The following is a 26884-nucleotide window of genomic DNA, read 5'->3' on the forward strand; positions in this document are numbered from 1 at the left end:
TTCTACTTTCTCTTTGAATGCAAATTACTAAGGATTTATCTCCTGGAAAATGGGAAGAATGTATTACTCACCTCTACAGTAAAGTGTATAGTATAATACACTATAGTATAATATAATATGTAGCATACATGTTGTAGCATGTATAACATAACATATTCTATATGTGGCATGTGTATGTGTGGTAAAGTTGTTCATGCTGGTTGTTGAAATACTTGTCATCTTCTCATTGTACTATGAGTGTCTGGGGTTCTGTAACACATCACAATTTGATCTATATTTTGTTCTCTTCTAAAGGAATTATCAGGACTAACACAGATCTTGATATGCATTAAGTCCGACCAACATTTACTCAATGAATAGCATCATCCAAATATATTTAAAATGAAATACAGCTACCTGTCCCATGCTCTAAGCACAAACTTAAAGGAACCAAAAATAATTATAACAATCACAAAACATCCTGAAGGCCTTCAGTGTCGAGGACTGAGCAGTGTCTAAAGTTTCTTTAGAACACACTTCAACTCTTTCACAATAGATCAATTTTGCTTTTGGCATCTGAGAAATATTTTCTCCTCTGAATGAGCAGCTGACTTACTGAGAGCAAGTGACGTTAGAGCAGAGGAAGGCAGGACACAAATGCCTACTCTTGATTCTGAAACTCACTTTTCTTTTCTGTGAGACAAGGGTTGAGAGTCATAAAACTACAGGTTTATAAGAGGATTTACACTGATTCTTTATTAAAGGAGATGTGGGCCAGACTGCCAGTTATCTATCATTCAATGTCCACTGCTCCTTTCCTGGGTAGAAATGATACTTGTACTTATCTGGGAACATTTCCCAGCATGACTTGTAGCTAGATTTAGTGACTAAATTGTAGTCAGTCACATATAAAAGTAAGTGTCACTTGTTCTTTGAGTACAATTTTAAAGGGTTTCAATGCCCTTCTTCATCCTTCTTCTTTTCAGCTGTCCCAGATACATATGCACTGGCTTGAGGACCAGCATATTGAAGGAACTTGAAAATGGAAGACCACCTCCACCCTACTGCCCTCTTCAACAGAAAAGCAATCGGGAATGGTTCCTGACATTGTGCCCTGTGGAGCTGTCATTACAGCTTAATCACTCCACTCACCAGAGAACTCGACATATCACATCACACGTCTTAAGACTATTTAGGATGATAGCACACATTCCAAGCCAACTTTATGATTTCCTTTTTGGTGATCTCCTCCTGTTGAAAAGTAAAATGTCCTCCCAAAGGTTGTTTTCTGACGTTGGTTATTTTAAGTGTCCCCTATCAGATTGCCATTCTCCCCTCTCTTTTCTCATGTTCTCCTCTGAATGGATATCCATCCCTTTGTCATCATTTTGTCTAGTTTTCTGATATCCTAACCATTCTCTTAATTTCCAGTTCCACCTCCTGTATACAAGGAACATTATTCTGGAAGACACTTCCCTGAAACCTGAGTTTCAACAGAAACTTGGGGGTAAGGGTTCTGCCCATAGAGTGAGAACAAGCAATTATAACCTTAAGAGAGTATGGGAATTCTGATGTCACTACTCCGTGATTCTTTATTTTCAGTCAATAAATAGCATGTACCTCTGATGATGGCTGTATGGTCAGGCAACTCAAGATGGCTTCTCTCTATACATCTCCTGCTTGACTGGTGCCTGCTTCACCTACACACAACTCATAAGACTGATCTTCCTTCATATTCACCCCAGGCCCCAGCTAATGACTGTTCTAGATTTAGATCAGAACTCACCACTATGCTTATCCAAGGGGTGGTGAGAGGCATTACCCTGTGCTGATTAGCCTCATAACCAATGAGCCAACCTGACATCAACTCCCCTATGACTGGTAACCTCTTCTTCCCCACCAGGAGCAAAGACTGCCATCATGTCCTGCCCTCCAGCTCCCACACATGGCAGGATGTTGCTCCAGGACTTTGCTTCAGATGTGTAAGATCACCCTAATCATTAAACTATTGATTATCTCTGTTGCTGACTCTGGGATCTTTCTCAGGTCTTGAAGCTGGGTAAGTACAGGGCTTGTAGACCTGCAGGGTGCAGTCCAGTGCTGACATAGCTAATTAATACCCTCACATAAAACACTTCGTTTATATAAACATAATGTAACTAGTAGCCAAATTGGTTTCAAAAGAATGGAAATACATGGAGATCAGAAGCAACCTTAGCTCTAGGGTCCTCAGAAAGCCCAGATTCAGTGGGATATCATGGTACAGCACAAGGCTTGTGGGGAGAAATGAATAGGAGGCACAGCTTTGCCCATCTCTTATCTAATTCTCAATAGTTCCTTCTGTATTGGACCAACCTGGGATGTGTCTATGTCCATTCAAATACTATCCCTTTCTGAAACTCTTATGAAAATTTCAGTGCACATCATGTTAATTATGATGTTTCACTCATGATGCCACTTAAACTTATCATCATCTTGCATTGTTTCAAAATATTGAATGTATGTAATTACTCTACTTATTTATGTTGCCTTATTTTAGTTGTGATGGTTATACATTTTTTCAGGTTTATTTTCTTCTCTTGTAAAACTGTCTGCTCAAGCAAAGTAGACCTACCCAATGTTTCACAATGATACCCTGTACATTTTGCCTTCCCAAAATGTTACTTTAAATATTCTATTTGAAGAGTTTTCTCTCTCTTCTCACTCTGTGTGAATAGTGTTCATCCTTCAAAAACCAGTCAATGCCAGTGACTTAAAAAGGGTCATTCCTCTCACAAAAGTGTATCTGACCTTGTGAGTATGCTTTTTCTCAGAAAAAAAAATCATGAATTTGCATAATTTGTTTGGCAGTTTCTATATGCAGGTATATCTTATTTTATTGTGCTTCACTTAACTGTACTTTGCAGATACTGAGTTTTTTCTTTACAAATTGAAAGTTTGTGGCAACCTGGTCTCTGGCAAGTCTATCACTGCCATTTTTCCACATTGTATCTCTCTGTCACACTTTGGTAATTTTCCCAGTATTTCAAACTTTTTCATTATTATTATATTTGTTATGGTGACCTGTGATCTTTGATGTTACTATTGTAATTGTTTCAGAGTGCCATGAACCCCACTCACATGAGATGGAAACCAGATTCACAGATGCTGTGTGTGTTCTGACTGCTCCATTGACTTGACTGTTCCCCCATCTCTCTTTCTTTCCTTGGGCCTCACTATTCCCTGAGACACAATAATATTTAAATTAGATGAGTTGATAACCCTACAATGGCCTCTAAGTGTTCAAGTGAAAGAGGAATCAATCAATATTTTGCTATCAATTATTATTTATTGTTATTTTAAGAAATTGCAAGACATCTCAAATTTCAGCAACTGCTAGCCTGATCTGTCAGCATCGAGGCAAGACCCTTCACAAGTAAAAAAATTATGACTCACTGAAGGCTCAGATGATGGCTAACAGTTTTTAAAGTATTTTTAATTGAGGTATGTGTATTGCTTTTTTAGATATAATAGTATTGCAAGCTAAATAGACTACAATGTAGTATAACATAAATTTTATATGCACTTGGAAACCAAAAACATTTTGTGGCTCATTTTACTCTGATATGTGCTTTATCGTAGTTGTCTGGAATTGAACATGCAATATCTTTGAGATATGCCTGTATACCTCCTTCTATCATGTATCTAATTATGTCCCTATGAATCTACTTTCATATCTACACATATATCACTTAGTTTGTAAATGCTAAGAAAGTTAATACAATTTGAGGTACCACTTCACACCTACCAGGATGGCTATCATTAAAAAAAAAAAGACAGGCAATAACAGAAAAGAATGTGAAGAAATTGGAAAATTCATACATTGCTTGGAGTCGGGGGAGATGTAAAATGGTGAAGCCAATTTGTAAGGCAGCTAGTTCTTCAAAAAGTTAAAGAAAGAATTATCATATGATCCAGCAACTCCACTGTCATGCCCAAGAAAATTTTAAAAATACATTCAAAAATTTGTACACAAATATTCACAGCATCAGTATTCATGATAGCCCCAAAATGGAAACAAGCCAAAGACTATCAACAAGTAATTTTGTAAATAAAATATGGTACATCCATAGAATACAATATTATTTGGCCATAAAAAGAATGTAGTTCTGATTATGCTAAGTGAAAGGAGTCATACACAAAAAGCCACATATTGGATACAATTTATATGAAATGTTTAGAATAAGTAGGACGATAGAGACAGAAAGTAGGTCAGTGATGGTCAGGGGCAATAACCAACTGATATATGATTGAATAGAGGACTGACTAAATTATAAATAATAAGATAAAGGGGTACTTTGAAACAATCCAATCCAATTTTCATTTTTTTGTTTATTAATTTTGTTGGCCTTCTTTTTTCTTTTAAATTTTTTAGTTTCTTTCTTTCTTTTTTCTTTCTTTCTTTCTTTCTTTCTTTCTTTCTTTCTTTCTTTCTTTCTTTCTTTCTTTCTTTCTTTCTTTCTATATTTCAATTGAAGTAAAGTCAGTTTACAAAGTTGTGTCAATTTCTGGTGCACAGCATAATGTTTCTGTCATATATGTATTCATACATATATTTGTTTTCATATTATTCTTCATTATAGGTTACAACAAAATACTGAACATACTTCCCTGTGCTATACAGAAGAAACTTGTTGCTTATATATTAAATATATAATAGTACATATATCTACAAACTCCTAATTTATTCATTCCCAACTCCTTTCACCCTAGTAAACATAAGTTTTTTTCTATGTCTGTGAGTCTATTTCTGCTTTGTGAAGAAGTTCATTTGTGTCTTTATTTTTAATTTGTTTTAGATTCCACATATGAGTGATATCATATATAATTTTCTTTTTCTTTCTGGCTTACTTCACTTAGAATGATAACCTCCAGGTCCATCCATATTGCTGCAAATGACATTCTTTTATTCTTTTTATGGCTGAGTAGCATTCCATTGTATAAATATTCCACAGTTTCTTTATCCAGCCATCTGTCAATGGACACTTAGGCTGCTTCCATATCTTGGCTATTGTATATAGTGCTGCTATGAATATTGGGGTGCATGTATCTTTTTGAATTAGAGTTATCTCCAGATATATGCCCAGGAGTGGGATTGCTGAATCATATTGTAAGTTTATTTTTAGTTTCTGTTAAGGAATCTCCATATTGTTTTCCATAATAGCTGTACCAAACTATATTCTCACCAGCAGTGTGTGAAGGCTCCCTTTTCTCCACACTCTCTCTTCCGTTTATCATTCATGGACTTTTTAATGATTGCTTTTGGTAGTGTGGACATTTTAACAATATTAATTTCTCCAATCCAAGACCATGGGATATCTTTCTATTTCTCTGAGTTATCTTTAATTTCCTTAATTAATGTTTTGTAGTCCTCCTGATACAAATCTTTCTCCTCCTTGGTCAGATTTATTCCTAAGAATTTTTTTTTAATTGGATGAGATTTTAAAAGAGATTGTTTCTTTACTTTCCTTTTCTGATATTTCATTGTTAGTGTGAAGAAATGCAACTGAATTGTCAATGCTAATCTTGTATCCTGCTATCTTGCCAAATTTTTTTTATCAGATTTATTAGTTTTGTGTGGAGCCTTTAAGGTTTTCTATATATAGTATCATGTAATCCACATTTAGTGACAATTTTACTTCTTCTCTTTGAATTTAGATTCCTTTTATTTCTTTTTCTTGTCTGATTGCTGTGGCCAGGACTTCCACTACTCTGTTGAATAGAAGTGATGAGAATGGGCTTCTTTGTCTTGTTCCAGATTTTAGAGGGAAGGTTTTCACCTTTTCACTGTTGAGTATTATGCTGGCTGTGGGTTTGTTATAAATAGCTTTCATTATGTTGAGATATGTTCCTTCTATGCCCACTTAGGTAAGAATTTTTATCATAAATGAGTTTTGAATTTTATCAAATGTTTGTCTGCATCTATTGAGATGATCATGTGATTTTTGTCCTTTCTTTTGTTGATGTGGTGTATCACATTGTTTGATTTGTGTATATTGAACCATCCCTGGGATGAATCCAAATTGATCTTTGTGTATGATCTTTTTTATGTGTTGTTGGAGTCTGTTTGCTAATATTTTGTGAGGGATTTTTGCATCTATGTTTATCAATGATATTGGCCTATAGTTTTCTTTTTTGGTAGTATATTTACCTGGTTTTGATATTGGGGTGGTGGTGACTTTGTAGAATGAGTTTGGTAGTATTTCCTCCTCTTCAATCTTTTGGAAGAGTTTGAGAAGGATCAATATATGTTCTTCTCTGTATGTTTGGTAGAATTCCCCAGTGAAACCAAATGTAAATTTTCTTTGCATTCGTCATAGGATGTGTTAAAGCCTATATGACTACCATTCTAAAGCAAATAGATATACTAATGGGCTAACATAATTAAAAAACAGGGTAACCACAAATCAAAAGCAGGGTACACAGACCCACGGTTGATGCCAAACCCATCCCCAATGTGCACCAAATCTCCACTCATTTGTCTTAGAGGCACAGGTCCACAAATGCACCAGGAGAGCAAATCAACCACCTCTGCCTGGGACTAGAATGACAGTCTTGCCTGTGATGTTGCAGGGCCCCTGGGTAACAGTTCATGTTTCAGCCCCTCCTCTGCCCAGAAGACAAGCACCAGCAGTTGTACCCCTCCAGAGCAAGCTGAGAAGATGGCTGTGACTGAACCCCACCTCTCTTCTCACAAGAATGCTCATCAACATTGGTGCAGAGCAATACCCTGTGCACTAGTGGAGATGGCAGCTATGAAGGTTGCAATGCACCCCTCATCCCACATGCAATGGTGCTTTCTATGGAGGGACCCAGATTGATTTGCACTCTCTTCTAGCCACAGCCCGCACCACACTCCAGGCTCCTGAGGCTGCCTGTGTGCAGTCAACCCCAGTCCCCTCCCCAGGCTCATCCGTGGAAGCCTGAGTTCCAGCAGCTCAGCCCAGCCTGTCCCCACTGGCATGCATCTTAGGCTAGGGTTCACAGTGACTCTCACTGCTGGTTTCTCTTAGTTCTTTCTGCTAAGCTGCTGTTGCTGCCTCCTCTAAACCTCTGAAGCTCCTGTTCTGTCCCTGTGGATCTCTATGCTGGAGAGGGAGCTTCCCAGGGTGAGGGCACTTTTCTTTCTATGCTGCTCTCTCTCTGTGAAGCATATCATGCACCAATTTCCTTTTTCTTTCTTTTTTTCCTCTACCTGGTTTTGTGGGGCTTTCCTTGTATTTCCAAAGTAAGAGAAATTATGTCAAATTTCAGGAGTTATTCTGTGTGAATTGTTCTGTATTTGTATATAATTTTTGGTGTGTTCATGGGACAGGGTGAGCTATGTGTCCTTCTACTCTGTCATCTTGGCAATCCCTTTTCTGGTCTTCAAACTGCCATACATTTTCTTAACAAATAACACCAACTGTAAGTGCATAGCAATTATATGACTGTCCACTGCTGTGCTTCCCTAAAGAGTCATAAAGAATGTGAATGGATCTACACTTAAAAGTGCAAGTATTCAATCTTTGATCTCAATTTTTCAAAGGCATTCCTTGCAGTTGCAGTCAGTGCTTTGCTGTGTGGCTGAATTGCATGAATTCAGTCAGTGAGTTTATTGATGTTGAACAGCAGGAACTTGTAAATACAGACAGTTGAAATTGCCAGTTTACTGATGAACCCTTGCATGGGTAAGCAGTTGAAAGTCTCCTGCAGTCAGCCTTGCTGAGCAATCCCTGGTAAATTGGTAGAATTTCTTAACTTTTTTCTCCCAGTTTTCTGCCCTAAAGAAGTCAAATACAATTCCTTGGTTTGACCCATTTTAATTATTCACAAGAAGTACGATGCACAAAATTTTGCAAATGATGACTCAAGATTAATATCAAATAAAGAGAAACAAAATATGAGGTCAAGCTATGGCCAAAGGTGCTATTTTAAATACCAACATCTAAAATTTAATATGGAACTATCCTATCTTTTATTTCTAAAGTTATTAAATGGAAATAATTCACCTTATCCCACAGGAAAACCACATAGCATTCAGATATGAAGACACGAATATATCTGAGTCCTTTTTAAGACTCAAATAAGCTGAATCATCTATAGAAGCAAGTACTGATATTGCCAAGTACTGCACTTCTTTTCATTAAAGGCTTTTTAAAATTTGCTCATGACAGGTAGCTGAAGTATATTTTAAGTTAGTGTGTTATTTTTTCTTTCTACTTTGTTAGTAGAGATTTCATATCCTTTCACTCATATCAATTTTTATTTAACATGCAAAAGAATTGCAGGGAAATGAGCAAACTGCATATATGTTTATTTACTGAGATGGCCAAACTCCCTTAGCCAAGCACTTCCCTTTTGCATAGTTTAATTTAGTATAGTTTAATTTTGTACTGAGAAACAAAGCTGACCTTATGCTTGTGTTTTGGAATTTGCATTTACACAAGTTTAGTAAAACAGTATTATTCTATTTGTATTATATTATCACAACCTTTCAAAAGTGTATCTCAAAAAAGTAACTATTTTTATTATTAAGAGATGTCCCAACAAGATGTCATAAAAAATGACATCTAGAACAGACTGTGAAATAAATGTTTTAAGGAACAATTAGGCCCTTTGTCCCATTCAGTTTCTTGCTGATTAATTTTAACTACCATTAATTGAATTTATCTTCAGCATGCTGAGTAAAAAAATCTTAAAATCAAATGTTTTGTATAGAAAATATGTTTTCTATTTCTCCTGTTACAATGGTGAAATAAAGAGACATTACATCCAAAGTTTTTGCTGGTGATTATCAGTTATAGGAAAGTACATAAATGATAAAAACAAATAGTAGTAAATATTTGTTTAATCAGTCTATGTTTAAGTAAATTGTGTTGTCCAGATTTAATAAAAAGTCAATAGTTTAAAATCCTGTTTCTTCCTTCATTATTTATGTGTTCACAGAAAGTTTATTTAATCTTCCTAAACCTTGATGTTTTCACCTTGGGAAAAAAAAAAAAAAGCTAAACTAAATTCTGGGGATAACAGAACCAGTGCTGGAGAATTAAGGAAATAATTTATTTTAGGGCCTGACATGTAACAGTTTGACTACAAATCCTTCCTTCCTTCCCTCCTTTTTCTCTTTCACTCCCTCTCATCTTCCTCTCTCCCTCTCTTCCCTACTTTCTTCTTATTCTGTCCTGATTTTAATAATCAGATTTGCTAGCTAGCAGGACCATTTTACTACCTCTGTATATCTAGTCATCCACAATTATAGCCATCTTATTCTACATTATATTAGTGTGATAAACACACATATAGATTACTTTTATCAAATATGTAGCTTATTGTAGTTTTGATTTTAATTTAATTAGCTATTTAATTCAGATTGTCCATCATTTCTTAGAAGTCACTGAGTATTCGTTCCAACACTTAAATGAGATATGTAACCAATGGAATTTTTTCAACAGAATTGTGAAATTGAATTTTAGCAGTGACATGCAATAGTTTTGTGGATATTTATTGATAGAAGTTTGTAAGATCTCTTCTGTAATGTATACAGTGTGTACATTTTTTCCACCTGTCAAAGAACTCCAGGCTTTGAAATGTGAGGTTCTAATGGATCATGTGTTAAACTGCATTGGTTGCTTGATCCTTATAAAAGCATGTTTAGTCATTGCTATTTTTGGTAGTGGTTTTACCAAAAGAATCTGACAAATTTAATTGTGATAGTTAACAAATAATTGATACATTATGTGTTATCACATAACATAGAATGAATAATTGAATGCAAAAAATTCAGCATGACTACTTCTACTCTATTGAAGTGTTCATATTGACAACTACCTTCTCCTTACACTATAGTTGCATTTAGTTAAATGTCTTGAAAAACATTATTTGGAAAACTCAAGTTTCTTGGGTGCCAGAACCTTTAATGTGCAATTCATTTTCACAATTTATGATTCTAAGAGAGTTGCTCCAAGTCAAGATGAGGGAATCTGTTAATCAAAATTCACAGAAAGCTACAGAAAGGACTGCTTCCAGGTAGTTTTCTTTTTTCAAAGACACACAGGCATTGTGTGAACAAGACACTTCTGTTGTTTTTGTTTTTGAGTTAAGATTTTATTGCTGAATTCTGATCAAAATAATTTATACATTCTAAACTTGCACTGAATGAAGGGAAAATCTGCACAAGATGGATTGGTTAGATGGAACTTTGTATTCTCTTTTGAGAAGTGTGTGTCCCTATACTTTTGCATATAGATCAAGAACAATACTTCAAGGCATTCTCACCAACAGCAAGCAGATCTTCAATTTAGTGTGTCTTGTCTTGCTTTTAATGTGTATTTAGAGTGTACCTTATTCTAATTGGGAAGTTGTAGTCTCACTTCTGTAAGTGGAACAGTGAAGCTGTTTATGTCTGAACTTGTTACATGTTGGTATTGTGTCTGTTGGGGACTGGGAAATAAGTAAGCTTAATAAATTGATTCAATTTTGAGTGTGTTTGAATTTAATGAAACTTAAATTGTACTGATTGATTCTCAACACTTTAATTACAGGTTAATTTCAGATCACTGAATTGTTTTACTTACATCAGGGCATCACAGATAGGATAGAATATGTTGTAATATTTTGGGTACTGTTATTTTGGTTTTCACACTATTTAAAAGTTTTACCTCCATCTCCACCAAGGACAAAGGGACAAGAATACAGTTGTTTAGAAAATGATACATTTGTAGACCATCTGCTCTTTGCATAGAACTGCATGAGCATTTGCTTATAAAAAGGAATTATGCTCCTCTTTTTAGTGTGCAGATTAAAGACAAGTCAGGAGAGAAAATGTTAATGCAGACAATGAGAAGGCAAAAGCAATATGATTTGTTAATTACTACAGGAATGTAAAATAAAAGTGGACAGGTACATCAGTGAAGGTTAACCTAAATCTTGAATTGTGAAACAAGCTATAACAGTGTAATTAAGCTGAACTATTTACAATTGTTCAAATGCTTTGAATTTTTTAATCTCAAATCCTTTGCTCAGAATGTTCTTCCCTGTGTCCTATTAGCTTGTTATTTATTTTGAAGATTTTTCAGAATTGCTCCATATTATCCTTCTGTAACTCTCCTCTGAACTACCCTCAGTAGAATTAAATGTCTCCTCCATTGTGCTCCATTAGTAGCTAGTACATACCTTTATCATATAACTATTCAGATACATGTATATCTCTTCAGCTTGACCTTAATCCCCTAGAAGTCAAAGCTTTGTTCCATTTTTTCTGTATCTCCATTTCCTAGTGCATGCTCCAAGATTTTATTCCTCTACTCAAACCTTACTATTGAATCTATACTGGAAGTATCTTCTCTAGACACTCTTTGGGGAACCTGTTTTTATGACTTGTAATTGCAGCCCAAGACACCTCTCATTGTACCTCTAACTTCAATCTGATCACCTCCTCTGAAGTTTGACCTATACTCAGCTTTCCACCTGACATCTCTGCTTTAGTGCCAGAAAAGGTGTCTCTAACACATTTTTCAAACTCATCTCACTCCTTCCATAAACTATGTCACCTGTTTTGCTGCTTAAGCTCAGATTTTAGGGGTCATCCTTGATACTTCTGTATTCCTTAGTCCTCACATAAAAAATATCACCAATTCCTGATAATTATATTTCCAAAATATACCTTCTTGATCTTCAGCATCATGGCCACCACCCAGCATCTTCTAATATCTTTCTTTCCTTTGATTCACTGAATTTCAGTTGCAGTGGACTCTGGTGTACTGAAGACTGTGACTTTTACCCATCTCAGTAGTTAAATGTGATGATATTCTATCAGAAAAGCATGAATTTGAATTCTTGGGCATGGCTATTTCCTTCTCTTCACTCAGCTCTCATGTTGACTTACTTCTTTAAGGACAATACTGGGCTGCATATTCTATACAAGAATCTGCTACCCAGATTGTTTTCTTACAGAGCATTTGTCTCTTTCTTAGTACTTAAAATCTCATTATTTTGTATTCATGTCTGCCTTTATTATATAATATTCATTTCCCCATTCTAATTTAAAAACCACGAAGATAGTAATCATCTCACCATTATGTACCAAACATGTAGAACAAAGCCAAGCACATAAGAACACCATAAATATTTGTTAAAAAGATGAATGTATAGATTGAGAAAGAATCAAGAGAAACACCATAATCAGAAGGATTGAGTATGCTATAATGCAAGCTTCATGGAGGCAAGCATATTTTGTTTTAATCATTATATCCCTTTGTCTAAGGATATTCTGATGTGTTATATGTATTCAATATTTGTTGAATAAATGTAAGAATTTAGAAAGTAATGCTTAAAGCAGTTTTGAATGACAACATCAATGTCAGGATATAGATTCAAGAAAAATAAAATTAAATTCTTCCACATATATGAGACACTTCAGTTTTTACAAAATTTCTGCTAACTATATTCACTGCCATATCAATCAGTAAATAAAAGGGTTAACAGCAGTTTTTTGGGTCACTGTATAAGATAATGTAATCAAGATAATGAAGAAGCAGAAATAACTTAAAATCAAGGAACACAGTAATAAACGGACTAATTATCAAAATGACTTTCATGGAGAAGAAAAAATAACAAAAAGCACTCATTTTAAATTTTGATCTGTAAGTAACAAAGGCAAAAACAAGAATTTCAAAAAATTAAGTATACTTTTAATGGTATAAAACTTCTATAAAAATTGGTTTTCTGTCACTTCATACAATAGTTATCCAACTGCAAAAGTGTACAATAACAGATTTCACATTTATTTCTTCTTAAAGTCAATGCATTAGGCTAATTTCTCCTATCCCATTTCTTTTTCTTTTCACTCTCTCCAGGAGACAATGGAAAAGACTTCTGAATAACTACAGCATTTGGCCAGCTCACAATGGAGGAAATAATGAACAGCGTAAGGAGCTAAAAATCATCTATAGTTTGAGTTTTAACTTTCAGATGATAAACAATCTTCAACCTATTTTAGATTCTATTTTAGAAAGAATGAGAGGAGTAAATATGATATAACTAAATGTCCATCCAAATAAATTTCAGAAATACATGTAAATAGATTTTTAAAAAGTTAACATAAAAGCATAATTTAAATTAGAACATAAAAAAGGCTTAAATTTAATCCTAATTAAGCTGCACATATCTTTGTATAATGTTCAGTGTGAGGATCTCATTAAATAAGTGTTTTCTTTTAAGTCTTCTCAAAAAATAAGGGCATTATATTGCTTTTCATATGCTTAATGATATTTGTTTTGTAGTGTACTCTGATAGACAATAAAAAAATTCCTTTTATGGGCCCCAAGATCCCTGACATCACAAGAAAATGATTCATTTACAACTTGGGTAACAGGTGAGTTTTTTAAGCAGTGATTTGGGGCTATTGTTAATAACAATGTACATGAAAGCTTCTTTATAAAACTAAAATTGTATAATAATAATAAATAATACCATTTAGTAAATGGTAAATGTATTATGTAAATTGTTTCATGGAATCCCACACTGGGGACCTGGGCCTATTCTTTCCCTTTGAATAACAGATTCTTCCCTAAATCAGTTGAAATCTGTTCCCTGTAAATTTTAAATAGGATAACATTATTTTGCTATAATAGAGTAGTTTAAATTTAAGCACAACCATTCTGTTTCAATTATAGTAGTGTCATTGGGATTTAATTACACAATTTGAAAGACTGAGAGCAAAAACTACCTGCGTGCTCCTAATCTGGGAAGGAAGGCCTATCTCCTCCAGACCAGGGTTTCTGGACTTTGGCATTATTGCCATTTTGGACAGGATTGTGCTTATGTGTGTGTCTGTGGTAGGGGGGGAGTGAGGAGGGATGCTGACTTGTACATTTTATGACCTTTAGCAGCATCTTAGACGAGATTGCAATAACAATGCACTCCTAGAATGACAATCAAAAATCTTTGCAGATCTTACCAAATGTCCCAGGGAAGAATTACTCCAGGTGGAGACCTACTGCTTAAAAAAATAAATAAATACATAAAAAATTCTGAGCAACGCACCTAGCCAGTTAAAAGCATAATCCTTCAGCCTCTCTTCCTTGGAAACCTGGTGGAATCAGTGCTGCAGCTGTCACCCATTCTTTAAGAAAATCACTGCCTTTGTCTGAAGTAGTAAAGCTGAGATACTGCACTCAAGAACTCACTACCAAGCAGTGAGCAATCTCCTCTCTACAAACATCATGGACTCAACTCAGGAGCCCTTTATCCTTTACCCTCTTCCTCCACCCTCTAAGGTAGATGGAGGTAGTAACCAGATGTGCTTTATTCAATCTATGGTTTCTGCCAATAGCCACATTAGAGAAATGAAGCTGCTCTTGTTGGTTCAAAAACGGACCCCATACATAGAGTGCAAAGAGAGACTGAAGAAAGAGGCAAACCACTGCAGACTGGTATGTGGCAGGTTTAATAAGCATGGGAAGTTACATATGAGGTTTGTTTTGGGTGGCTGTGAGACAAATAGACTTCTGAACCTGCTCACCAGAATCTTAAAAGTTTATTTGGAGGCCTTTACTGGATTCAGTCACATGTACTTTCCAGATGGTCTGCATCATACATTGCTCTCTCAAGGCTGTGTCCTTGAAAACAGCTCCAGCTGTGGGAAAGGTGGTCAGAAGGTACATGGAAAGGGCAGTGGAGGGATTGAGGAGCTCTGATTGGTGGGTCCAGCTCATGAGTCAGCTGAAGTCACATCCTCTCATTGATGACCTCCAATAGCTCTTTGTTTCTTTTTTGAAGCTCAAAGATCAATCTTTACCTAAGCCTTTATTAAGGAAATGTATGTGTTAATAAGCCAGGCCTGTTGACATTTTATATCTATTTAAAAGACCATGGTTATGTGTCCTTCCATGGACTGTGATCACATGTAACCATAGGTCCACAGTTTCTGCTCTGGAGAAAATAATAAATAGGAACAGTGCAGAATCCCACCTTTAGATGAGCAGCTACCTTCAGATGTGGCTGACAGAGGACAAGGTCAATAAGCAGGCTAGTCCACTCTCATCCATCCTCTCTAAGAAAGAAGCAACCGCAGCTCAGGGTCTCTAGAATTTCTAGACAGGTGAAGAAAGCCACATTCTGGCAGGGGGCATGAATAGTGAACTTAATATCTAGATATCACTTGATATTTAATTTGTCAGGGAAAATTTATTGAAATAATTTTGTCCAATTCCTGTTGGTCAGTGTTGTATCAGTTATTTTGTGTTGAATGAAAGAAACACCTGGAAACTTAACAACTTAAAAAGATAACCATTACTTCTGTCAGGTTCTCTGGGTCAAAGCAAGTCATAGACAAGCCCAGATTCACAGAACTGAGATGCAAATTCGATCTCTTGAATAGGAGGTGCTATAAACTATGTTAGTCATTTGTTTTGTAATTTTTCTTAGATGTTCTGAATTTCATTAATTTTGCATTTAAAACAATTAAATGAGGTGTTTTTCAAAGTAAGAAAATATCCTTAATTTTGGCAGGAGCTATGAAATTTATAATATAGATTTGCACAATGTTTATAAATGATTCTATTTGAAGAGCAGGCATAGACAATTGTATTTTATAAAGTGCCAAGCCCAGGAAAAAGGTACTGCTTCTAGGAAAATTGACTGCAAGCCTTTTTTCTACTTATTTCTTTTTCTTCCTTTGTTCTTTCCACTCAAATTCTTGATACGTGGATGTCTTCACGTGGTAGAACAGAAGTAGTATTTTTTTAAATAACATTGAATAAATATTTTACTATATCCTCTTACACAGTTTCCTGTAATATTAATCTATAGGTTTATTTACTTTTAGGGGAAATCATGATTCCATTAATGTGCCCAGGATCTTTTAAAGAGTGTTTTTGGTTCATATTCAGATAACAGATTCTCTGAGGCTATTTAAACTACATAACTTTCTCTCTGCCATGACAACAATTATAAGCACTTTGCTTCTGGCTTATTTCCATAGCTTTTAATATATAAAAATTCCAAATTATATCATTTTATATTTCGTGTCTGTGTATTTGCAAACATACTATTCACATGGAGATTTTGCTTATAAGCTTAAAAATTACAAAAATATTTGTATAAAATTATAGATTTAGGAGTCGTATAAAGTTTGCTATTCTATGATCATATATATATTACATATTTTTCTCTTAAAAAGATAAGATATATTCACAAATGTACTATAAGACTGTAGATCTAAGAATAAAGGCTTATGCCACAGAGAAAGCACAGTACAAAAAAGGACATGAAGAAGGGACATAAGAAAGTTTGAAGCCATTAAGTAAGAAAGGACAATAGAAAAGAGGATGAGGAGGAGAATGATATAGAGTAGTTTAAAAAAATTACAAAAAAGCAATGTATATGTTTTCTTTCCTCTTTTTCATAATTTTATGTGCTTTTACTGTTTTCAGAGTAAGCCACACAGTAAAAGAAACCCACATTCTACTGCTGAATACTCAAGCATGCTTTGAAAGAAGCCATGGTTTAAACTGTGTGGGACAGCAGAATAATTCGGTGGACCTGAGCTCAGATCTAGTCCTACCCTGATATTTGCCATCTGAAATGAGCTGGGGAAGCCTCCCTGAAACTCATTTTCTTCAACAGGAAATTGAACATGATAATAGTTCCCTGTTAGTGTCAATGTAAATTTTGAATTTTTTTTTAACACAATCTTTTTTTGAGGTGAGTGTGGGCCAAGGTAATTTGGTCTGTTTGTTTGTTTGTATATTGGAGGTCCGGGATTGAACGTAGGACCTCGTGCATGCTAGGCATGCACTCTACCACTGAACTCTAACCTCCTCCTCAAATCTGAATACTTGAAAAATTAAAATATGTGCAGAACAGTGTAATAGTCCAATAAATGGTAGATATTTTACAAATATACACCAACATATTCTGTTTCTGTTATACAATTTTTATATTTGTAGAAAATAAAATATATGCAGATACTTGAGAAGTCAACCTCTCAACCTTTGCTCAACCTTTAAACAAACACGTCTAGACTGTTTAAAATTTTAGGGATGTCAAAAAATTTCAGTTGCATCTTGCTGATATTTATGTTTTTTGACAAAATCAAGGGTTTAAATAATGTTAGTGTAAAGTTGATTCACCAATACTTAAATACTTAAAAAGTGCTGTTTTCCTCTTGTTTATCTGGACTGGAACTCAAAGCTTTCACAATTCAGTTCTCACATTGATTCCTTTGGACATCTTTCAGTACATGGTGTCCTATCTCTGTGTCTAGACAACTTTTTCATAAGACAAAAGATGTTGGAGTAGTGTGTGTGTGTGTGTGTGTGTGTGTGTGTGTGTGTGTGTGTAAATTTTTTAAGAAATTATCTAATAGATATTATCACTGCCTTAGAGAAAATGCTCCACTGAAGATCAATTGAAATTAGAAGAATACCTAAGACTTTTTCATGGCCAAATTGAGCCCATATTATTCCTTCACATCCACCCCATAAAACTTGTCATGGTTTTCTTCAATCCCACTAACATTTTCTCATCTTTTTCTCTCTTTCTCTCTCTCTCTCCCTCTTCCTTCCTTCCCTTTCTTCTTCAATTCTTTGGAAACCTCAAGCCACTATCCTCCTTGGAAATTAAGCCTGACATTCTCTTCTCCCAATATCCTGTTGTGGCTGAGTGTCCATTTGTCACACCCCAGCTTGAAATGTAACTCCCTAAGAGAAGACATTCAGAACACTAGCTCTAAAATAGCCATGAAAACATCCTCACTCTATACCTCTGCCCCCTTATTTCTTCTTTACATTTTTATTTTTTGCATTCTGAAATTACTTTACTTATTTTTTTTCATTTACAGTGTCTCTCTCCCAGTTAGAATGTAAGTTCTTGGAATGCAAAAATTCCACATCCCTTTAGTATAGAGAAAATGTGTGATGAATACATAGTATATATATTTGAATGACTAACCTTTTGAATCAATAGATGTATGAATATATTAATAAGGGCTGGAGAGGGGACAGGGAGACACACTTTGACTTACTCCATTCATAATTATTTCCTAAAGAATGGGTGAGTGGTTTATCTCCTGGAACACATGTAAGTCAGTGTTACACTCCTATCTGTGCGTGGGGAGGAAGTTTATTATGACATCACTGAGTGGCTCACTTGAATCTCCTTTTATCCTGAAAATGTTTAGATATATCTGCTGTGCTACACACAGAAAAAGTGATAGAGAAAGCTGCCCACCACTTGGTTTATTCCCTTCCAAGTCCATTATATTTTTCAATTTAAATATGAGAGATAATCAATACACTGGGTGCATTCCAGATGTGTTTTTAAGACAGTAAACTGTAAATGTGATATGACGTGAGGTTGAAAAAAGAAAACTGTGTGCAGAGGCATCAGTGAATTTCAGTGCCATCACTGAGCAGAAGTAGCAAGAAGGATTTTGAAAGCAGGGAATGCAGCTTGTTCCTAGGGGCATTCTAAGTTTTAGGCAGTTTCTGCTTTTTTTCTCTTCCAAAAATATTAAATGATCTTACCAATGTTATTCATCTTTCTTACAGTAATTTTATTTTACATATTTACCATGGCTGCTTCTACTAGAACCTGAGTTAACCTATCACAAGAAAATCATTCTGAACAGAGACACAGTAAATTATCACAAGGTATGGGTTAAAGCAGTTTATGAAAAAAACTATCTTACTCAGGAAACAACTTAAAGGAAAATTGGATTAATTCTCTTCAGGAAGCAAAAAGTGTTTATTTAGTTATCTGCTTAGACATCAGGCATATAATGAAATTATAGATATATATGCACGTATATGTATATAAAGTCCTGCTCTTCTTTTCTTCAAAATTCCTAGACTTTCTATGAAGTCTTTTCTATATATTTTAGCTTCATTACATTCACCCTTTTATTCATTTATCTATAAGTAAAGTTGTATTATAAAATTACCAAATGCCAGGCACTAATCTATAGTAGTGAATTCACAGGTCCCTAGCCTCACAGAGTTTACACTATATTGGAAATTATTAGCTGGCGTTTAAGAGCACTCCTGATACTCCAGCAGTCTTAGTTCTTGGTGGGCATTATGTTAATATCATTTCTCATTCAAAGGACAAGGAGATGAAGTCTCAGAGCATGCAAATCACTTCTTCAAGATCATCAAGCTAGTAAGCATTAAATATGAGATTTAACCCCATCCAGTTTGCCCATGCCCACGAGTCCAGCTGCCATGCTAATTCATCTTTTTAACACATATTCTTCTAATACGTATTATCTATGCTACTCACATGTTTCCTTGCGTTTTTAAGTAAATTTAATATTTTAATGGTGAAAATAGAAAACAACACAGAAATTTGGAAAATGGAGAAAATATTCATATTGACACCATGTTATAACTATTATTCTCTAAATATTCTCATGTTTCAATCTGTTAACACTTGGAATCATAGTTCATGAGCAATTTCACCTCCTGTCTTTTCCATTTTATTATAATGTTTCTATTATGTTACATGCAATTCACATACATTTTATTATAATGTTTCCACAATGCTACACAGAGTTCATAATCATTATTTTTAGAGGCCACTTAAATGTATATTGAGTTGATATAGCATAATATAATTAATACTCTCGTTGGTAGCTATTTTACTTCACTGGAGGGAAGAACCCCATGATTTTATCACATAAAAAAGGTCTTTAGAATTTCAATTCAAGTTAAATTGAACATGTGCAATTGTTTGACAACTTTATGATAGCTAGCCTTCCAGGTACTGATATGTCTCCAAAAATGCACTTCAACAAATATTTCTTGTAGCCTAACATTCACCACTCACTGTGATAGGTCTTAAGGATGTTTAATTGGTGGGAAACAGTCTCTAAACTGAAGAAGCTTCTAAATCAGTCACAGGTGACAGAAATCCAAAACAGTGTTAGCTAGAACATATAAAAATGCAGCAAGTCTAGTAATGTGGTGTTGATGAAAATGGATGTGATAGAAAGGGCTTGGGAAAAGGTAATATTTACACAGAAATCTGAAAGGGTGTTAGAAATTGGTTGCTTAGGTTGAGACTGCTCAGGCTGCTATAACAAGATACCACAGACTGGGTGGATTAAACAACAGACACACTTATTTCCATACCATTCTGGAGGCTGGCAGTCTGATATATAGTTGCCAACAGGTTGGTCTCTGGGAGACCTCTCTTTCTGCCTTGTAGATGATGATCTGCTCTCTGTTTCTTCATATGTCCCCTTTTTTGTATGTACATGGAGAGAGAACCTGTATCTTTTCCTCTTTTGATAAAGACAGAAGTCCTGTGGGATTAGGGTCCTACCCTAATGACTTAATTTAACTAATTACCTCATAAGTGTCCTATGTATGGCCACAATCACATTGGGGGTTAGGACATCATATGACATCATATGAATTTTAGAAAGACACAATTCAGTCCACAACAGATAAGCAGAAGTGTGGAGATGAGAAATGAGTTAAATCCTGAGGAAGGGAAGGGATAGATGGATAGATAGGTAGGTAAAGTTCATCAATAATACATTTAGAAAATTGTTTTAAAAACATGATGGGGAGAGAAGAAACTAGTAAAATAACTTCATGCTATCTTAGAGGAGATTAAATTGAAATTTCCAGCAAAATTAACAATCACAGTTTGAACAGGTCGCTTAAAACAAGACAGGAAATCAATTATTTAATAGCACTTTTAGTTTATAGATTTGCTTCTAGTTAGGGTCAAGTATGAATAATTAACTTACTTGATTACAAAATCATTCTGAATAATCTGCTTATAATTTTAAAGATAATATGAAAACTATAATCATAAAATGTGAGAGAAGAAAATATATAGAGAGATGAAAGAAGGTTGTTAACAAGAAATATGTACCTCCAACAGAGGTCTCTAAAGAAACTAAACTAAAACTTTGTCAGGGCAGGAGACAGGAATAAGATTATAGACTCAGATTCTTCTTTTGACCAATATTTGGACAAACTTGATCAGATTGATAAAGATGAAAAGATGACACCTGCCTTAAACTTATTATCTAATAATGATGTTCAAATGTTTTCAAAGGCTGTCTGTATTTCAATATATGAAATCTCTTTCTGTATTATGAGAGTTAGAGTTCAAAAAATCTTCCTTTGTGGACTCCCAATATATGTTAATATGACAGCTAAATTTTTTACATATTTTTAGAAAATGAAAATGATTTATTAAATACAATTTTAATAATTTGATTTATAAAAGAGCTGGAGGTGGCAACCCACAATAAATTAATCTATTGTGAATTATGAAAATATTAATCAGCTTGATGTAAACATCTGTGGTTCACAGAAATGGCCTGGAATTATTTATCAGTGTCATTTCTCCTTTCTGCCTCACCTAACTCCACTTAATGACTGGGACTCGCATGTCTTTGTCATTACATAGGGAATAGAATATGTGCCAAAACATACAGCTCAGGGTTTAAAAGTTAAATTGCATGAATATTTATGAATACACTGTCTAGTATACAAAAATTCTAAAATACCTCAATGATTGAGATTTAGCATTCAACTTGACAGAGTGAGAAAATGTTCGCTTTAAATTTAAAACAAAATAACTACCATTTCTTAATCTGTTAGACTGTACTAACAGCTTTACCTCCCTTATTTAATTTAACTGTTCAAAACAATTTTATTTAAAAAATACTGAAGAATGCATGGGAATGCAAATTGATGGTAAGTTATAAAGCCAGAATTTGAAATCAAGTATATCTGATTCAAGATGCCATGCTCATTTTTCTCATCTGCAAAATTGAAAAAATATATACCATGTCCTCCTTAACTCACATTATATTCAGGTTCAAATGTAAGAGTGAGAATATTGTAAATTGTGACATCAAAATAGTTGTACAATTATTTATTCAGCTATGGGTGATGGTTGCTAGTACAAGCTAATAACAACATAAAACTCATATATATGTGGATAGTTGAGTTAGAATGAAGTTCTTCAGTGGATTAACAGGAATTACTGAAAACTTGTTTTGTGGTTGTTAAGTTCATCAAATCATTGAAGAAGAAATGTTTGAAAAGTCCTTTAAATCACATAAAGAAGGTAGATGTTTGATCCAATTCCAAATCAATATCCCTTCCTCCTTTAAAAACATATGTCTAATTTCCAGCTCACTGTACAAATTTTTTCCAAATCTTTCAAACCTCTATGGCATTCTTCTCTGGTGTTTCTATAAGAAAAGCTTCCTGGATGTCTGTTTTATATTGTTCTAGTACTTATCCAAATATTCATTTTTAATTAACATTTCCTATCTCTATTTCCTAAGGCTGTTATGTAACTGTGTCTATGATACCAGAGAGATCACGGACTTTGCTTCTGTAAGTCACAAAACCCTTCAATTAATTGTCCTGCAATTAGCAATGCACAATGAAGAAGTAAGTTCTTAATATTTGCTTGTGGTTGACAAGTATTATGACAATGCAATTTTCTGAAAAGGTTACCAGCTCACTGGGAGTGTTTAACAACCTGGGGCCTGACATAATAGACCATATTGCATTCATATCTAACATCATGAGGCCCACTATAATATAAATGATGAAACTAAGCAAATAGCTAAACTGGTAGAGACTTTATGCATGGATTAATGTCTTTGAAAAATGTTTATTAGTGTATTTGTACCTCCAGTATGTCTGAAAAATGTAGGTAATAATCTACCTTCTGGAACAGCACTGAATATATATATGTATATGTTTGTATATAAATATATATATGTATATGTGTATATATATATATGTGTATATATATATGTGTATATGAATACATTTATTTAGTTTCACATCCACACACCCACAAGCAAACATACAAAATATCCATTATATATATTTGTAAACTTATATAGAGGACTTCCTTTTTTATGTGTGAACTATGCACTTGGTATCTTATTTTTAAAACACATTATGCGTATAAGAAAGACTGCATTACACATATCCATATGTAGGAGCCTAAGCGATTGTTGATCTTTTTTTTAAATAGGACTATTACTCCATGATCTCTTATTTCTAAATCCAGAACTCTCTTCCCTACTGTCCTATGAAGGGGAAAGTGGCATGTGTGTTGAAGAGCAGAAGTAGATGAGAGGCCTTTGTAAATCAAAGAATGAAAACATCATTTTGTCCTTAGATATGTGACATACAATTTAACCACATTCATCAAAGGAAAAACATTCAGGAAAAACTTTAAGTCCCCTAGTTCCATTTGTTAAAGGTGATATAAGTTGATTTTTTTATTGCTTTATGCTTTTTTTTTTTTGAAAAATGAATTTTCCTCATTGAAGAAGTTTGCCCTGCCTTGGAAAACAACTTGCCATCAAACAAGTTCACAAGATATTTACAAGCTTGATGCATTAAAGGGAAGAATTTTTGTATACAAGTCTTTGCAAATTTTCTTGGATGAAATGCAAGAAGGGTTTGATTTGTATGAGATTCTACTTGATGGCAAACAGGGCAGAGCTATCACATGGTTCCCAGGAGGCTTACACCCAACAGCATGAAAACTTGGAAGTCTGCCTGTATTACCTTATGTGATGACTGCAGAGCTCAATCGCATTTAAGATTTAATATCATTGGCAATATGCCTCCAGCAGCCACTGAATAATATGGAGTAAAAATGTCTTAATCTCCAAAAGATTGCTGCCTTGTGAAGTAAATTCCTCTAGTTACATTAACAAGTTAACTAGGTACAAGGTGAGAATATAAAATCTTAGAACTAAACTCTGGTTCATATATATTCAAAAGGTAGCAGGATAAAAGCAATGTATAGACTAAGAAGAAGCAGGGAGAAATTTGTGATGTTTGGACACCAAAGATGTCTGAAATTTATGAGAAAGAAGTATCAACCTAGTGTAAAAAGCTGGGTCTCCTTTGGCTCTAATACTAAGTTTGTCATTTATAAGTAGTGTGATCTTGGACAAGTAACTTAAATTCTTAATATCTGTTTTCTTGATTGTAAAATTGGTTTAATAATGAAACCTAGCTCATGGAATTATCGGGGAGGCTTTAAAGGATAGAATACATTAAATTATTAGAACATCTAGACTTTTATACTATAGTTTTATGTTATTATCATTATCAAAGTCATTAAAATTAGGAATTAAAAGTGATCATTTTCTTTACTTTTCTATATGTAACTTCTATTGTTACCACAATTTCTTTATTTCTTAATGCCTACATTCAGTTCAAGCTCTAAAGAGAAAAGACTGAATTTTTTCTATTATTTTAAAGGGTTAGTAACACATTCTTTAGAATGGAACAAAGTCTCTTATTCTTTATCCTAAAATGACCCACTAAAATAGTAACCTGTAAGTTACAGAGAATTTGGTAAATCTAAAAACTCACCTTGCTATTTATTTTAACAACATTAAATTAAGATGAATGCAAAGATTCTTTAATCTGGAAATAAAGATGAGAGATGCATCAGTACATATTTGGTGATTGAAGCCAAAAAATTAGTAATTTTGGACATTAGGAAATTTAAATCCTAGGACATTATTTAAGAATGTACAACTGCTAGACTGGCACCAAAACACAAACACTGGAGTGGAGGCTACCAATTGTAAAGCTAGTATTCATAAACACTAAGGACTTCTCTCAAAATACTTTGATATTTTTTCCCCAAAGTGTGACCAAGGATAGAGCATTTATCGAGACTTAATTGTGATAAGTATCAGGATTATGTGTTTGTCTGAAATCCATCAATGAAACATAATGAAATAGTCTATAACCACGGATTTAATATTTCCCCTGTTATTTGATTGTGAATATGGGGGGTGGAGAATAAAGTTTAATAAAATTTCAATCACATAGATGCAATAGCATTCAATCTCAATATCCCAAACAAGTGGTTCAAAACAGAATGTCATATATAAAGTCACTAATATGCTCATCCAGGACAATGACATTAGCATTTGTCATCTTGTCACTCGTAAAAACCCTGAAGACCTCAAGAGGCAGAAATATCCATTTTCCTTCCCCCAAAGGCCAGTCTCAGATAGGTTGATGTAAATTCTCATGTATTTAGAATCAATTGGAGACTTTTCAATAAAACTAAAATTATATAGCAGTTTTAAAAAGAATTTTACTCTCAGAGGAAACACAGCAGTAATGAGAGAGAGAAAAAAAATTTAAAAAACCCCTTGCATTTACTTGGCATTAGTTTTGGCTATTTAGATTCTGCTTTCAAAGGATGTCCGTGATAATTATTTTCCTTTATTTTCCTTCGGATTGGCCCTTCATTTGACAATGACTGTGTAAGCTCTATGTTTTGAATATGCGGCTGATTGACAACAGCAAAAGAGGAAGAAATGGTCACTTAACTTGAAACTCCACAGGAAAACAGGACACTCATATAAAGATGATTTTAAGAGCTGAATATATGTTATTCTGTTTGAAAATCATTGTACTGAGAGAATTTTAATAATAATATTGTAATTAATGTGTGATGAGAAGGAAGTCTGCATTTATGGTACTTGTACAATATTCACTTTGATTTCATGTCTTTTAAAAATATATTTTCTACAGTAACATATCTGGTTCATTGACAGTCATTTATACTACTCATTAGATGATAATACATGAATGAAATTGTAGTTAAATGCATAAACTATCACTACAGGAGGCAAAGATTCTAAAACAAACGCATTAAAGCTGTCTGCCATTCTGCCTGATGCTCCAGTTGATCGCTGATATTTAGGTTGCCATGACAACATGAAATGTGTGTACTACTTAGCATTTAAGAATTTATTTTAATTTTTATCCTTATTTGATTTTTTAATATATTAAATGATAATTTCTCACATATTTCTGTTATATATCAAAATAATAAAACATTTGAGCACCTTAAACTGTTCTAATGTTATTATAAATATTATTGTAATAAATTATATAGTTACTGTTTATGAAGTTACAATAAATTATATAATTAATAAAAATATATAGGTATATAGTTTTCTGACAAATTATTAAAATTCTATAATAAAGGACACAAAAAATTATGGCAAATGTTTTGCCCTTATGGAATACTTCTTTATTCCTAGTAATACAAATAATTCTAAGAATTAACAGCAGCCCTGGTATTTAATAATTTAGTCCATACACACACATGCAGACACACATACACTGACACTAACACACAAAAATCATATACTGGCCAATGTTAAGGTCACCTTCTTAAGAAGAAAGTGTCATATCTAACACTTGTTTTGTTGTTTTGGTGGTTGAAACTCTCCCAGTAGGGACTTTGCTTTATTGGTAACCCTCTCTTCCCAAAATGCCATCACAAGGAAATGACTGATTCAACTGTGGCTAAAGAGTTTATGAGTGATTTGATCACAACTTATTTCTATTTTTCATTTTGTGAAGATCAATGGAAGTCAGCAGTTATGATACTTACAAATCTAAAAAGCATTAAGTGCACCACCACATAGTAGGTCCAGGAATGTTCCCATGTGTGTTTATCAGCTTTACTTATACAAAAGCCTACAGCAAAACTCCAAAGAAGGACTCCATCTTTTCACCTCCTGCTCCTGGGAAGGCGGTGGGGATATTCAGCCTGAGGGGCCAATCATATTAAAATAAAAGGTAAAGAAATGGAGCACAACCTTATACAAGGCCAAAAATAATATAGACCTTGTTTAGAACTATTACCTATTAAAGGACGTGTGAAAAGCAAGAACAACTACAGATAAACAAACACCCTTTGATCCCAAAAGCCTGTCTTTCCTTCCCACTTCTCTGTTAAAAACCACAAATAAACTTAATAAGGTTATCAGTGTTTTCAGATGACACCTTAAACTCAGGAAATGACCAATATTCAGCCCAGTTGGCTTAGTTTGTCA

General features: G+C 34.2%; 1 long non-coding RNA gene across 4 annotated transcripts in view; it reads left to right on the forward strand.

Moving 5' to 3' along the window:
- LOC141574621 (uncharacterized) overlaps nt 1-26048 on the forward strand; it is a 69819-nt gene extending 43771 nt beyond the window's left edge. For 2 of the 4 annotated variants that reach the window (XR_012501506.1, XR_012501503.1), the window contains exons 3-6: nt 12855-12925; nt 13281-13372; nt 13951-18653; nt 22319-26048. This is a non-coding gene — a long non-coding RNA (uncharacterized LOC141574621). The remainder of the gene's footprint in view (nt 1-12854; nt 12926-13280; nt 13373-13950; nt 18654-22318) is intronic. The other 2 variants (XR_012501505.1, XR_012501504.1) reach the window with 2 other exon arrangements.
- Nucleotides 26049-26884: the final 836 nt, after the last annotated feature.

Source organism: Camelus bactrianus, chromosome 22 (assembly GCF_048773025.1).
Source record: "Camelus bactrianus isolate YW-2024 breed Bactrian camel chromosome 22, ASM4877302v1, whole genome shotgun sequence".
Taxonomy (NCBI): domain Eukaryota; kingdom Metazoa; phylum Chordata; class Mammalia; order Artiodactyla; family Camelidae; genus Camelus; species Camelus bactrianus.